Source organism: Ambystoma mexicanum, chromosome 10 (assembly GCF_040938575.1).
Source record: "Ambystoma mexicanum isolate Mex_15411 chromosome 10, UKY_AmexF1_1, whole genome shotgun sequence".
Taxonomy (NCBI): Eukaryota; Metazoa; Chordata; class Amphibia; order Caudata; family Ambystomatidae; genus Ambystoma; species Ambystoma mexicanum.
Genome location: NC_090932.1, coordinates 1,251,853,535 through 1,251,868,698, shown reverse-complemented (window position 1 = coordinate 1,251,868,698; position 15,164 = coordinate 1,251,853,535).

Genomic DNA, 15,164 nt, shown 5'->3' with positions numbered 1-15,164 from the left:
CTTTGGCCTGTGGTTCTGCAATTATTGACACTAGACCTGGTGTGTGTGTGCACTCATCGGTTGCATGCGTGTGATTGTCAATAACCTTCTTTTATTCTTACTCTGCCGACCCTGTCTCCGGCTTTTAAACTTGCTTGTCACTGCATGTATGTCGTTGCTAATCACATCCATTTCAAGTTCACTCACTCCTTTGTGAGACCTTCTAGGAACTGGGATCACTATAAAGGGTTTGGGTGCACTGGAATCGGAACACTTTGTGCACCTATGAAAAATGCAGTTTGAATCGTCAGTGACAATAAAACAATGATGAATACAATGCATAAATACATTATGCCCCTGTAGGTTAGGCGACAGCACTTAGTTCCGGAACAATAAGTACGTCTCTCCTCCTGAGGGATGACGATGCTGCTGCTTTGATTTCCCATCTCTATCATCTGAGGAAAAAAGACTAACACTCTGGATTCTGATGTCTCTGCTTGTCGGTTGCAGTTACTGGAACAACTGTCCTCCTTTGCCTGGACAATGGATTGTCTATTGTCTCTGGATACAGTTCCCTTTCCTATATTCGAAAAATGTCAATTAAGGCAATAAGTTCAGCAAGTCCTTTTTCACTGTACGTGTTCAAAATACACAAGCTCCCAATCTGTTCCTCTTATTTGTTTCACTCCGGAAGACATGTTGTGTCCTTGATAGTATAAACAAGAGTGAGAACCGCAGCACGTGCAGACGAGATCCATGACGAGGAAGAAGGGCGCATGACCAGCAAAGCAAAGGCAAAGAACGTTTGTGCAAGGTTGTGGCTTAATTTTGGACATTCCCTCTATGCAAAAGAAAAAAAGGGGATACAGACATAAAAACGGACACTCTGTGCATCCTAGTTGTGGCAATACTTTCTCGATCTGTCCCTCGGCGGAAAGTCTTACAGTCTCCTCCGGAAATTCTGATGATGATTATAAAGTTCATCCTGCATCACAATACCATGCAAGAGCATGCTCATCTGTGTAGAATTAGCCGGGTTGCTGATGAAAGTGAGGACGTCAACATCGGCGGGCCTCCCCAAAAGTTCTGGAAAGTCCTCAATTAGGCGAAAGAAAACATTGCTCGCCAATCTACTATCTTCTGGTGACAGGGACATTTGTCTTGTCCTTGCTAAATTCTGGAACTGCTTGGTACTCACTGTGAGCAGCTTCTGTGATCTCGATGGGTGTGGAGAGCAACCTGAATTATGATTCATTTCAGGAATACACTCAAGCGTTCTGTATTTGCTGGGTCAGAAAGAAATGTCAAGACATCAGTGCGTCTCCCAACAAGATCTGGGCAGTCTTCAATTAAACGAAAGAATAGCACGCTGACAAGCCTATTCGCTTCTTCTTCTGCTTGGGACATTTGTCTTTTCCTCTCTGTATTCCGGAAGCAGGAGGAACTGCTCGGCGACCACAGTTAGCAGCCTCCTTATTGTCTTTTTGTTTTCAGGGCCTTGAAGAAATTCAGTGATGCTAGTGAGCCTTCCCACTAGTGATGGGTATGACCTCAAGACTCGGTCAAAATAGTTCAGAACGTCTTTAGTGATGTCGCTTCAATGGGACACGATAATTGAGTCCAAATAATGCTTCTGTTTGGAACGAGTCTGGATACTGTATTTACTTCCAATTCGTGTGTCTGCAATCAAAATTGGGCATATCCTTTTCTTTTCAAGGCTTCAGTGTGCCTCAGGCCAAAGTTCAAAGTTAATAACCTATGTTGTGGCTTATGCATGCAATTCTCTTTTTCACCCTACAACTAGGATGCACAGAGTGTCCGTTTTTTATGTCCGTATCCCCTTTTTTTCTTTTGCATAGAGGGAATGTCCAAAATTAAGCCACAACCTTGCACAAACGTTCTTTGCTTTTGCTTTGCTGGTCATGCGCCCTTCTTCCTCGTCATGGATCTCGTCTGCACGTGCTGCGGTCCTCCCTCGTCGTCTGTAGGTAGGCAGCCTTCTCCGATGTACGGCTTGATGTCACCCAGGAAGATCCAAGCTCTTCTTCCTTGTAGCTTGACTTCAGAGGATGTGACGTCTTCCCCTGTAAAGGGTCAGTTGAACCTTGGCTCGTCCCACTTCTTTCTCGTGTGGTTTTTCACCAGGACTATGTCTATAGGGAAGATTGATGGTACACATAAACTCTGAATTGAGTTTGCAGTATTATCTCCTTCTGTGTTCTGTGCTGCCCTGCACCCTTTTTGTCATTGCTGCAGCTGTCCTGAAATTACAGTAAGACAAGATGTCATGCAATTCAAGTAATTTTGCATTTCAGACCCTAAGATTTCTCCTGTTGGCTGGGCATCACATCTAGCTCTATCTCGGGGTGTCAGTGGATTGTGCATCCTTCTGCCTGTTGCTATTTCGTGCGGCGTAAGATGATGGTCAGAACCAGGCTGGTTTCTGAGTGCATACAGTGCCAATGCAAGGCAGTGAAGCCATCCCTTCTTTAGAGTAAGCTTCAATTTGGCTATCCTTTCCTTTAACAAGACGTTGAGCTTCTTACATATCCCATTTACATATCCCATTACCTTGCGGGTGATACGCCGACGAGAACTTGTGCTTTCTACCCAGCAGCAAGCTGATCTGCTCAAATACTGTGTTAACAAAGTGAGGACCATTGTCTGACCTCATGACCTCACATACTCCCCACCTGGGAAATACCTCTCTCACCAGAAATTTGGCTGCACAGGTAGAGTCTGGGTGTGTACATGGACCTGCTTCTATCCATCTAGAGAATGGACACACCACAACAATTAGATACCTGTACCCATTACATACTTGAATCATATCCACATAATCAATATGCAATTGCTGAAAAAGTCTATTGGGCCTTGGGATGACTCCTCTAATTACTCTTAGTGTATGCCCAGCCGTGAACTGTTGGCAGATTATACAGTTCGCCATAAAAAAAGCAACGTGTTCCACTAAGTTTGGTATAAAACAGTCTTCAGCGGTTGTTGCTGCTAGATTCTCTTTTGACATGTGCGCTGGATAATGCAATTGTTCCAATGCTAATTTTAACAGTGCTATAGGCATTACTGGTTTACCAGTGCTGTCTTGTCGCCACAAGCTTTTGGAGTGGCTCAAAGAACACCCTCGCCGCTTCCAGAGGTTCTTTTCTTCCTGAGGTGCTTCCCCTTGGATTTCCATTAACTGGATTTGCCCCATGTTATTATAACCCTCAGGTTCACTTCGTGCAAAAATCATTTTTTCATTTACATCAGTTATTTCCACATTCATTATGGTTTCGCCCTTGGATACCATACGCATGGCCTCTGTGTCAGCTGCTTGATTTCCTTGTGAAATAAAATCTGTCCCCTTCGTGTGGGTGGTGTATTTCACGACTGCTATGCCCATTGGGAGCTGTAGTGCCTTAATGAGCCTATCCAATAAGGCTGCGTGCTGCACTGGTGTGCCATCCGATCGGAGGTAGCCCCTCCTTTTCCAGCACGCTAGACCTGCGTGCACTGTAGACATCACATAGGCAGGGTCACTGTACACCGTCATTCCTCAATGGCGAGTATCAATGCCAATAATTTTGCAGCCTGTGTGCTGAATAACGAGACGGTAATCGTGCACTAGTGAGTACTCGAAATTCTCCATTGCCTGTGTGCTTCACCACAGCAGTGCCTGTATACCTTTGTCCATCATTTTGATTGATTCTCGAAGAACCGTCAACGAAGACAATTTCTCCTTCTGCCAATGGGGGTCATTACGACCCGGGTGCAAAGGGATACCAGGCACTGTTAATGACACCGGTGCCGGTAATCCCTTTGCAGCCTATTCCGAGGTCCCTTTGCGGGTCCTTCCTTAACGCCTGGTTTTAGCAGTCGTGAAGGACGGGACCCACAAAGGGACTTCAGAGCTAAAAACGGTACCGTAATTTACATCAAATTATCTTAATCGATGGATTTGATATGATCACTTCATAAGCAGAAGCTTTCTGAGATGTAAAAGTGCTCTTTGGTTTCTCGAGAATGGGAAATAGTACGTGCTCGACAAACAACGTCATGGAGCATCCCATCACAAGGGTTGTAGCTTTCGCTATGGCGGACGCTGCAGCAGCTAAACTTTGTTCACAAGGGAAGTGGCCTCTCATCACTGGGTCCAAATTCCCACTGTAGTATGCCAGGGGCGTGTACCCCAATGTGGTTCTCTGTGTGAGTACTGCCGTCATAACGTTGCCATTCGTGTATGAAAACAAGTAGAAATCCTCTGCATAATTGGGAATCCCTAAACCTGGTGCTGTGCAAATGGCTTTCTTGAGTTCAGTAAACTCTTCTTCCATGGTCTCAGACCATTCACTTTTTTCTTTCGCCACCTGTGCCTTCTTTAGGGCCTGTAACAAGGGCTTGGTATATGAGCTGTAGTCAAATACCCATGCCCTGACATAATTGCCAAGACCTAGAAAATTCTGCATCTGTTTTATCATGTGTGGCTTGGCTGTGTTCAGTATGGCTTCAGCCCTTTCAGGGGTAACCCTTTTCCCCTCATGCGAGATCAGCTGGCCTATGTACAGCACTTCTTGCTGACAATATTGCAACTTTTCTTTGTCAACTTTATATCCTTTCTCAGCCAATATAGTCAATAGCTGAATAGAATTGTGTCTGCATCTTTCCCCTGTTGTGCTGCAAATTAAGATGTCATCCACATATTGCAAGACAACACTCTGTAATGCAACATTGCTTCAGTCCATCTGCAGGACTCTGTTGAAAATTGAAGGAGACGCACAGTACCTCTGGGGTAACCTCATGCTTTTCAGACGCATCTGTCTGAATGTAAATGACGTCAAATCTTGTGAGTCTTTGTGCAATGGGATTGAGAAAAATGCATTTTTCAAGTCAATCACCGTGAAATATTGTGCCTCAACAGTTATATTACATAGGATTGTGGCCGGGATAAATATAATTTATTGGGCGTAAATCTTGAATTAGTCTCCAAGATACTACGTTTGATTTTTTAATCAGATAAACTGCAGTGTTGTATGACGACTCTGATGTCACTAAGATGCCCTGTTCCATCATAGCAGAAATTGTCTTGAAAATTCCTTCAGCTGCTTCCCTAGACATGGGATACTGTTGTCCATTCGGCAACATTTCTCCTGGTTTCAATTTAATCCTCACTTCTCCAACTCCTTACATTAAGCCTACATCATAGGGGCCTGTGGCCCATGCTGAGACAGGCACCTGGGCCATGCCGTCATCAAAATATTCAGGGCGGTTCTATGCCTGCATCATTCTCTGGGGCACTTCTCTTTTGATCATCCCCACCCGAAAAATGAGATTTACCTCAAACGTTTCCACCCCATCTGTTTGTTCTTTAAACAGATCATCATCAGTGACGTCAGTCAATCTGTACCCTTCCTTAATGGCGATTACTGTGCACCGTTGTCTGCCTTCATCATCGCAGCCATCGATCAGTGCCATTTTCGATCGCACTATGGCTGTGTGTATTGCCAAGGGAAATACTTGTCCCTTTTCCTCGTGCATAGGTATTCTTTGACTAAATAGAAATTCATCTGGGGTCCTCATGGTTTTGCTGCAAGGCCTGGTAGCCCTGCCATTAACACACATACTCCATACACAAATTCTTCTGGCTCCAATGGGATAGCTCTCATAGCTGTTTGTCCCGCGTATGCCCTAATCATCTCGCATACGTTCAAATAATGCATTCCAGGAGTTGAACATACTATGCCCTTCTCCGTGAACGAGATTGTCATGTTTAACTTCGTCATTAGGTCTCATCCCAAGATATTTACTGGGGTTTGTCTTGAATATAGCAGTGGCACATCAGTGACAACACCAGTGTTAGCTCTCATTCCAGAGTTCAATGCCTGTCCTGCACTTGTTGTCTGTGACAGTTGCGAGACTGTCCTTGTGGAAAACGTATCAAGTTCTGAGGTTGCAAGCTTTTCTGTGCTCCTGGCGCTTGCTGTTGCACCGTGTGATTTTGTGCAACTCCATTTCCTTCTTGCTGTAAAAACACAGGTGGATTCACCATCCCTACTCTTGTTCCATGGTCGTTTTTCACCATGCCTTGACTTCTGCATGTGCGTGCTAGATGCCCTGTCATCTCACACATCCAACATATTGGCGGTGGTCTGATTATTTGCCAATTTGACATATCCTGATTGCCATTTTGCATGTTTTGGAAACCTCCCTGATTACTCTGCCATCCTCTTCCTCGAAAGCCTCTCCCTCTGGAGTAAAACCCATTACTGCCCTGATTAACCTGCTGTTGATTATTGACCTGCTGTATGTTTGATCCGTCTGTGCTAGTGATCATTGCCCCTTCAATGGCATACTTTGACCATTTTTTCTGCACTCATTTTGCCTCTTTGGCTTTTCGTGCAGCCTCTTTTTTGCGATTCTTCACCTGCAGCAATCTGCAATATTGAGCTATGGTCAAATGTATTTCAGACCACGGTTTGGCCTCAGTTCCTACCAATTTCTTGAGCTGCTTCTGTACCTGATCTGGCAGCCCTTGGCATAATATATGGTAAAACACGGGTATGGATTTCCCCCAAGATTCACACGTTTCCAATAACCAAGCATCTTGGAAATTCTGAATCTAAAGCAAAGGATCTTCTGACTCTTTCATTTTTAGAGTCATTATGGCTCCCATGTCAGATGTATCCAGGTATAGGAATCGTAATGCTTTCCATACCGCGGCTCTGCAATTATTAAATGGAGCTCCATCGTGTGCCGTATTAACTGTAGTCACGCCAGGGTAACCTGCACGTGTCCACACATCGTCAGCTCGATCACCAAGTATGGCGATTAAATGACCCTTAATATATCCAATAGCCAACGTGTTCCCTCCCGTAATTTCTTCTAGCTCATGTGTCCATTTTCCGGCTCCCGAGGATTAACATTGGAAGCTTATTTTTCAGGTTTTCTCAATCTATATGTGGACATGGAATATACTGTGGCCTCGTCCCTCCTTTATCGAGCAACGGGAATTGTAATACGTGGCACTCCTTTTCCTCTCTCATCATTTTTCTATCCATTGCAGGGATGATAGTCCCGCATCGCTGTCTACCTGGCAATGTCCTTAGTCGGCTCACATAGGGTGGTGGAGACACCCCCCTCTGACCGTAAGATCCTCCTTCATGTCGCTCTGTGTGGCTGACTCTGATGCCTTAGGTGCAGACTCGCTAGAATCTGACGATTTTATCCCTTTTCCTCCAGAGAAGCGTTTTTCTCATCTCATCTCTTCTTCCTTTTCCTCATATTCCTCTCTTTTTGCATCTGATTTTATCTGTGCCCAACTCCTGCAACTCCTCTCATCTTCGTCGTTCCTATTTAGTGTCAACCTATCTAGGGACAGCTCACTATTTCTACTACTTCGAGAGGCATCCTCAGTATCGTACAGCTGAGTGCTCGCAAGACGCTTGTCCTCTCCTCTCCCTTGGGGTACTTGTTCTAGCCCCATTTCATCATATATTCTATCGATCGTTTCTCCGATGCTTCTGGTGTCAAAGTCATCCTCGATATTTCCCCTAGACGTGCCTGGCACTGAATTGTACTCAGGAAATAATTCATCTATGCCTTACCAATCTACTACTGGATCAGGTTTTTTAACTTCTCTTTCCAGATATTCAAGATCGCACGCTCTCTGTCTTCGCTTACATTCTATGTTGTCATCGAATTATCTGCGCTTCCTCACTTCCGTCGTGACCCTATCTTCTTCTCCTTTCTTTGCATCTCTGAGTTCATTTGCCCTTCGTATTTCCTCATCCCTTCATATTTTTATTCTCTTTTCCCTTATCTTTTCTTCTTCTTCTTCTTCTATTCTCCGTTGTTCCTGCCTGTTCTGATTGTTAGCTGCTCTCTGCTTATGATCATGTTTCCTTTCTTGCTCCTCGCCATACAACTGCTCTCATCTCTGCCTATCTTTTTTCCTGATCCTTACGTCTCGCAATCCTTTTTTCTTTTCATTCTCTTTTCTTTGTAAATCGTCTGGCTCTCCCTTTTATCTCACGTCCTCAATGCCTTTACCAAATAGAATCTGACCTCCCATCCATTCGTTCTGTGTGAATGCTATCTCATCACTTCTATCCTCATCTCTTTTTCATCCTTTGCCTTCTCTCTCGGTATCTAGAGATGTACTTGTTTGTGCCTGGTCTCCTTTCTCTTTCTCGTGCCTCTCCTTGTCCCTCAGGACTTTTGAGGTGATATCTCTATCTCTGTCTTTGTCTGGGGTTTCGTCACTAATGCGTAGGTGACTCATATGCTGGGTTGCTATATCCCGTGGCTGCTTTAAGTTCCCTTAGCCGGTATAATCCTTCCAGGCCGATTCATGGAATAATTAGCGCGGCACAAGTGGCCAAAAACGTGCGATTCGCAGTGGAATAGCGAAAATCGCAGTGGAATAGCGAAAATCGCACGAAAAGCAGCGCACATCGATTCATGGAAGGCCGTGCGCGAGAAAACCATCGGACGTGCGATAAGAAAGTGCGCGGACACGTTGGCGCACAGGCCATCTAACGGCATGCGCCAGGTCACAGCGAAAATCGCACAGTCCACAGCGAAAATCGCACATAGCGCGGCGCACGCAACAAAAGTAGGCGGAACACGGGGCGTAACACTCGGAATGGGGAACAACTTGCCAAAATGTGGGCGTCACGGGGGAAGCACAGGGTAAAAGTGTGCAGAACGCCCACACGCTCGCCTACAACACGTATTCATGGAATAGAATAGGTCAAAAAAGCGCACGCTCAAACCAGCGCACAGGCACAAACACGACCGCCACAAGAAAGCAGGCGGTAGCGTCTCAGCGGCTGTAAGAAATGTGCGCCAAAAGGAGCGCCAACAAATAGCACCCATATACTGCCATGATGAATGTCCTATACTGTGGCCCTCCAGGACAAATGAGGTGCAAAGGGGTACCCACAAACACGGACACGCTGACAAAAAATACGTGTGCGCGGGAAGTCTCACACACGATTTGGCCGGGTACGTGGATTTCAGGGGTGCGCGGGAAGGTCCACACGCGATTACAGCAGGGTACGTGCATTTCAGGGGTGCGCGGGAATTTCCACACGCGAATAGCCTGGCCGCGTGTATTTCAGGGGTGCGCGGGAAGTTCCACACGCGATTACAGCAGGGTACGTGTATTTCAGGGGTGCGCGGGAATTTCCACACGCGAATAGCCTGGCCGCGTGTATTTCAGGGGTGCGCGGGAAGTCCCACACGCGATTACAGCAGGGTACGTGTATTTCAGGGGTGCGCGGGAAGTTCCACACGCGAATAGCCTGGGCGCGTGTATTTCAGGGGTGCGCGGGAATTATCACACGCGATTTGGCTTGGTACGTGTATTACAGGGGTGCGCGGGAAGTCCCACACGCGAATAGGCTGGGCGCGTGTATTTCAGGGGTGCGCGGGAATTTCCACACGCGAATAGGCTGGGCGCGTGTATTACAGGGGTGCGCGGGAAGTCCCACACGCGATTACAGCAGGGTACGTGTATTTCAGGGGTGCGCGGGAAGTTCCACACGCGAATAGCCTGGCCGCGTGTATTTCAGGGGTGCGCGGGAAGTCCCACACGCGATTACAGCAGGGTACGTGTATTTCAGGGGTGCGCGGGAAGTTCCACACGGGAATAGCCTGGCCGCGTGTATTTCAGGGGTGCGCGGGAAGTTCCACACGCGAATAGCCTGGGCGCGTGTATTTCAGGGGTGCGCGGGAATTTCCACACGCGAATAGGCTGGGCGCGTGTATTACAGGGGTGCGCGGGAAGTCCCACACGCGATTACAGCAGGGTACGTGTATTTCAGGGGTGCGCGGGAATTTCCACACGCGAATAGCCTGGGCGCGTGTATTTCAGGGGTGCGCGGGAATTATCACACGCGATTTGGCTTGGTACGTGTATTACAGGGGTGCGTGCGAAGTTACACACGCGATTAGGCTGGGTGGGTCCTGTCACCCTCGACGGCCCCTGCAGGCAGCCCACAAAACAGGGGACTACCCTGCACACCTGCTCATGTCTCCCACCACCCCCACCCCCCACCATCCAGGGGCAGCCTCCACCAGGCCCCCACCCATGTCCCCTATCACCCCCACCCCCCAGCATTGCAGGGGCAGCCTCCACCAGGCCCCCACTCATGTCTCCCACCACCCCCAGCCCCCACCATCCAGGGGCACCCTCCACCAGGCCCCCACTCATGTCCCCTATCACCCCCACCCCCCCGCCACCAGGGGCACCCTCCACCAGGCCCCCACTCATGTCACCCACCACCCCCACCCCCCCAGTCACCAGGGCAGCCTCCACCAGGCCCCCACCCATGTCCCCTATCAACCCCACCCCCCAGCAGTGCAGGGGCAGCCTCCACCAGGCCCCCACTCATGTCACCCACCACCCCCACCCCCCCAGTCACCAGGGGCAGCCTCCACCAGGCCCCCACTCATGTCTCCCACCACCCCCACCCCCCACCATCCAGGGGCACCCTCCACCAGGCCCCCACTCATGTCACCCACCACCCCCACCCCCCAGTCACCAGGGGCACCCTCCACCAGGCCCCCACTCATGTCTCCCACCACCCCCACCCCCCCGCCACCAGGGGCACCCTCCACCAGGCCCCCACTCATGTCTCCCACCACCCCCACCCCCCAGCAGTGCAGGGGCACCCTCCACCAGGCCCCCACTCATGTCTCCCACCACCCCCACCCCCCAGCAGTGCAGGGGCAGCCTCCACCAGGCCCCCACCCATGTCCCCTATCACCCCCACCCCCCAGCAGTGCAGGGGCAGCCTCCACCAGGCCCCCACTCATGTCTCCCACCACCCCCACCCCCCACCATCCAGGGGCACCCTCCACCAGGCCCCCACTCATGTCACCCACCACCCCCACCCCCCCAGTCACCAGGGGCACCCTCCACCAGGCCCCCACTCATGTCCCCTATCACCCCCACCCCCCAGCAGTGCAGGGGCAGCCTCCACCAGGCCCCCACTCATGTCTCCCACCACCCCCACCCCCCACCATCCAGGGGCACCCTCCACCAGGCCCCCACTCATGTCACCCACCACCCCCACCCCCCCAGTCACCAGGGGCACCCTCCACCAGGCCCCCACTCATGTCCCCTATCACCCCCACCCCCCAGCAGTGCAGGGGCAGCCTCCACCAGGCCCCCACCCATGTCTCCCACCACCCCCACCCTCCCGCCACCAGGGGCAGCCTCCACCAGGCCCCCACCCATGCCTCCCACCACCCCCACCCCCCCGCCACCAGGGGCACCCTCCACCAGGCCCCCACTCATGTCACCCACCACCCCCACCCCCCCGCCACCAGGGGCACCCTCCACCAGGCCCCCACTCATGTCACCCACCACCCCCACCCCCCCAGTCACCAGGGGCAGCCTCCACCAGGCCCCCACCCATGTCTCCCACCACCCCCACCCCCCAGCAGTGCAGGGGCACCCTCCACCAGGCCCCCACTCATGTCTCCCACCACCCCCACCCCCCCAGCAGTGCAGGGGCAGCCTCCACCAGGCCCCCACCCATGTCTCCCACCACCCCCACCCCCCAGCAGTGCAGGGGCAGCCTCCACCAGGCCCCCACTCATGTCACCCACCACCCCCACCCCCCCAGTCACCAGGGGCACCCTCCACCAGGCCCCCACTCATGTCCCCTATCACCCCCACCCCCCAGCAGTGCAGGGGCAGCCTCCACCAGGCCCCCAACCATGTCTCCCACCACTCCCACCCCCCAGCAGTGCAGGGGCAGCCTCCACCAGGCCCCCACCCATGTCTCCCACCACCCCCACCCCCCAGCAGTGCAGGGGCAGCCTCCACCAGGCCCCCACTCATGTCACCCACCACCCCCACCCCCCCAGTCACCAGGGGCACCCTCCACCAGGCCCCCACTCATGTCCCCTATCACCCCCACCCCCCAGCAGTGCAGGGGCAGCCTCCACCAGGCCCCCACTCATGTCACCCACCACCCCCACCCCCCCCAGTCACCAGGGGCAGCCTCCACCAGGCCCCCACTCATGTCTCCCACCACCCCCACCCCCCACCATCCAGGGGCACCCTCCACCAGGCCCCCACTCATGTCACCCACCACCCCCACCCCCCCAGTCACCAGGGGCACCCTCCACCAGGCCCCCACTCATGTCTCCCACCACCCCCACCCCCCCGCCACCAGGGGCACCCTCCACCAGGCCCCCACCCATGTCTCCCACCACCCCCACCCCCCAGCAGTGCAGGGGCACCCTCCACCAGGCCCCCACTCATGTCTCCCACCACCCCCACCCCCCAGCAGTGCAGGGGCAGCCTCCACCAGGCCCCCACCCATGTCCCCTATCACCCCCACCCCCCAGCAGTGCAGGGGCAGCCTCCACCAGGCCCCCACTCATGTCCCCTATCACCCCCACCCCCCCGCCACCAGGGGCACCCTCCACCAGGCCCCCACTCATGTCACCCACCACCCCCACCCCCCCAGTCACCAGGGGCAGCCTCCACCAGGCCCCCACCCATGTCTCCCACCACCCCCACCCCCCAGCAGTGCAGGGGCAGCCTCCACCAGGCCCCCACCCATGTCCCCTATCACCCCCACCCCCCAGCAGTGCAGGGGCAGCCTCCACCAGGCCCCCACCCATGTCTCGCACCACCCCCACCCCCCAGCAGTGCAGGGGCAGCCTCCACCAGGCCCCCACTCATGTCCCCTATCACCCCCACCCCCCCGCCACCAGGGGCACCCTCCACCAGGCCCCCACTCATGTCTCCCACCACCCCCACCCCCCACCATCCAGGGGCACCCTCCACCAGGCCCCCACTCATGTCCCCTATCACCCCCACCCCCCAGCAGTGCAGGGGCAGCCTCCACCAGGCCCCCACTCATGTCACCCACCACCCCCACCCCCCCAGTCACCAGGGGCAGCCTCCACCAGGCCCCCACTCATGTCTCCCACCACCCCCACCCCCCACCATCCAGGGGCACCCTCCACCAGGCCCCCACTCATGTCACCCACCACCCCCACCCCCCCAGTCACCAGGGGCACCCTCCACCAGGCCCCCACTCATGTCTCCCACCACCCCCACCCCCCCGCCACCAGGGGCACCCTCCACCAGGCCCCCACTCATGTCTCCCACCACCCCCACCCCCCGCCACCAGGGGCAGCCTCCACCAGGCCCCCACCCATGTCTCCCACCACCCCCACCCCCCCGCCACCAGGGGCAGCCTCCACCAGGCCCCCACCCATGCCTCCCACCACCCCCAACCCCCAGCAGTGCAGGGGCAGCCTCCACCAGGCCCCCACCCATGCCTCCTACCACCCCCAACCCCCAGCAGTGCAGGGGCAGCCTCCACCAGGCCCCCACCCATGTCTCCCACCACCCCCACCCTCCCGCCACCAGGGGCAGCCTCCACCAGGCCCCCACCCATGCCTCCCACCACCCCCACACCCCCGCCACCAGGGGCACCCTCCACCAGGCCCCCACTCATGTCACCCACCACCCCCACCCCCCCGCCACCAGGGGCACCCTCCACCAGGCCCCCACTCATGTCACCCACCACCCCCACCCCCCCAGTCACCAGGGGCACCCTCCACCAGGCCCCCACTCATGTCTCCCACCACCCCCACCCCCCAGCACTGTGGGGAACCTGCCAGCAGGCCCCCACACATGTCCCCCTGGCCCCAGGTCCTGACGATACACAATCATGGCAGTAATGGCCAGCATACCCAGCACAAACACCCAGGCAAGGATTGCATCCACCCACATAGTGAATGCAATCACATGACACAACCCCAATGCCAAGTATGCAAAAGAACACATGTCCGTCACACACACATACACAATGGGTGCAAGTGAATGTCAAAACCCATATCATGACATGTAACAAACCAATGAGAAAATAACCCAAGTGTAAGAAAATATAAAAAATGTATTAAATACCAAAAATAAGTGAACTTTTCAAACATACAACGATGTGGCTAAGTAAATAAATGGTCCATGTCCGAGAACAAAAGTGATAAACAAAAAAACAAAGGAATAAAAAATTAAAATGAATTTGTCCAAAGCAATATCATGTCATAGGAAATTAATGAAAAACCATTACGTCATGGTGAAAACAATAAGAAATCAAAAAAATGTATCTCCCAAAAAAACAAACTATATACAGGAATGTTCCAGGGTCCATGAGCCCAACACCAAAAATGAAACCTACCACTAACTAATGAAAAATATATGTACAAAAAAGTGGCCATTGTCCGAGCGGTCCAAAATAATAAAAATAAATAAAGGAAACCTAGCACTAACTAACTAAATAACTATATACAAAGGCAGCGGGCAAGTCCGGCGGCTCACTTGGTGATGTTGCTGACCAGGGCATCATCGAACTCCATGTCGATGTCCTGGAGGCGGGACTCTGTCCTGGCCCCGAGGTCTCGCAGGGACAACCCCATGTCCACCTCAAACTCCCTGCGAGCTTCCTCGAGGCACTCAGCCCGCCTCAATGCCCGACGCATGGAGAACTCCGCCCTGACCATGGCGAGCCGCTCCTCTTCCGCCCGCTGCCGCTCCGCACCTATCCGCTGGCCAAACTCCTCCCACACGGAACACACCACCATCCCAGGGTTGCCCTGCCCTCCGGCCGATGCCTGCCCCTCTGATCTTGATGGCCCCGAGCCATGATGCCTCCCACGTCGAGCCCGCTGCTGCCTCCGACGTTACTGCCTCTGCCAGCACGACGGCATCCAGGCTGATGGAAACCACCGACGCCGTCGTGCACGTGCCCTGCCCGATGATGCCGTCACATCTTCCATCTGCTGGGGTCCACTTGCTGTGTTGTCCACCCCTGCTGGACCTCCGACTCCCAACTGTGGCAGGGATGGGATCCCCACCGAGCTGGCTGCATTGGTCGGGGCAGGTCCACAGGGGGCCCTGGTGGCATCTGGGCCGGAAGACGGCAAGGAGAACGACCGGTGGATAGCCTGCACAGAGGAGGAGAGGGCCGTCAGATTGGCCAACACATGCAGGAAACCCCCGAACATGGCCGATCCCAATTGGGCCACGTCGGCACGGTGCACTTCGTGATGACGTGCGTGCTCCTCCCGGGAAGCACGCACGTCATCACGAATCACAGCCGTGCGCATCGCGACCCCAATCAGGACCTTCTCCACGCGGCCAGGGGTTACCACGTCCG